The sequence below is a fragment of the Osmerus eperlanus genome, chromosome 2 (genome assembly GCF_963692335.1).
Source record: "Osmerus eperlanus chromosome 2, fOsmEpe2.1, whole genome shotgun sequence".
In the NCBI taxonomy this organism is placed as follows: Eukaryota; Metazoa; Chordata; class Actinopteri; order Osmeriformes; family Osmeridae; genus Osmerus; species Osmerus eperlanus.
This window is the reverse complement of record NC_085019.1, coordinates 5,252,108-5,253,969: the sequence shown is the minus strand read 5'-3', so window position 1 is coordinate 5,253,969 and position 1,862 is coordinate 5,252,108.

Here is a 1,862-nt window from a genome sequence, read left to right as displayed (position 1 = left end):
GTAGCCTGGTCCTAACCAGACTCTCGTACGTTGCATTTGTACAGAGAGTCTGTCCTCGCTCCATTGACAAGCATTTCCTTGACTTCCTTGTAGGCGGGTACTCTGTTGAAGTTTAAAACTATTGGATCTGCCCAGAGCCACTCTGATCTGCCATAACCAATCGCTAGCGTTCGCCTTAGCCAATTCCTTCACCACTACTGTAACAGAGCTAGCTGCCGTAGCTGGAAAATCAAACTTTTCCCAAACCCAGTGGGGAGGAGGGCCACAACATCATGGCCACCAACAAAACTCAGCAAAATGTGTTTTTGCTCCGGCTTTAGCTGTTGGATATTCAGCAGCGTTGCCACAACGGACCGAATGGCTTTGCTCGAATCTGTCTCCGCTGCCATTACAGAACTACAACACAAACTAGCGCACAACATCAACGTCATCGTTCTCAGCCACTCCCTCTGTTTGCTGATTCGCCCGTAGAAAATCAACCTGAAAAATTTGACTTACGTACCTCATGGCCAGACCTAGTACAGAAGCAAAATGAAAATTGAGCGGAAGTACATAGGAGGGCAGAGCCAGGCTAGGGAGTCGGGACAATGATTTAATCTGAATATCTTGCTAAATTTTTTCGATAGCGAGATAGTTTATATGGACATTAAACCAACAGGTTAATACCACTCACCGGTTGGCTACCCACCTTTTTGGTAAAAAACTGTGTTACTGATTGAAACCCTCTCTTTTGTCTATCCTCTTTCTTTTTTCTCTGATCTTTTCCGAAACCCTGATTTGTGTTTACGGCCCGACATTCTAGCGACTAGCGCATCTACTGACTGCAACTAAACACCGTCACCGATAAGTGCGCTAAGGCAGGATCAAACCATTTCATGCAGATACAGGGGGATGGTCGGTCAATATGGATGTTTACTTTTTGGTCAATAGGGATATTTAACCTTTATTGCCAAACACAAGTAAAAACAAAGAGATAATTGTATTATTTTATTTTAATTATATACTATAATATTATTATTATATACTCGATGATGGTTTATATAATATAATATAATTTTATATTACTGTTTGCCAATTTTTGGGGCCCCTGTTAGAATCGTCCTAACCTTTCCCCCCTATACGGCGCCCCTGCCTGGGAGACTGATATTTCTTCCTGACATGAGGATTTTTAAAAGACTTTTACTCAATATGTCATATTAAATAATAACACAGCAGAGTCAGGATTCATTTCACTTACGTATTGAAATGACTGGAGCTCAGATGGACCTTACTGTGTCCAGTTATCCTTTAGTAAGTACACTATTCAACCACTAGATGTCAGTCTCTTGTTGACAAACTGCAGATGTACACTACTATGTGTTGTACCCTGAACAATCAATGGATATATTTCATATGAAATATATCCATATGGAATATAACAGTGTGTAGACGGAGAAATATCAGGTTCACAGTATGGCACAGAGCATTTCCTACCATCTATTCCCCCAAACTGATCCTGAGTCCTGTAATACAACACATAGGTAGGCCAACTTAAAATCTTGAGATCAATTTATATCTTAAATTCGATTACATAATACGGCAGAGGATCAATTTATCAATAAATAGGTGTCAACAATCTTTACTAAATGCTTTGACACGTTTAATAAGAAATGTGTTTCTTAAACTTAGCTATAGGTGAAATAAGATTGGTAAGAACGCCTACTCTTACCAATGGCACTAATTTACACCAATAACATTATTTTCATTGCTGCAAAGAGGCGTGGCCTTTACGGGAAACGTGTTCCCCAACTCTTTTGTATTAGCAAATCATGTCTCGCTTTGGGCGGGCTTAGTAGAGCTTGTGGTGTGCTGTTGAAATCAGC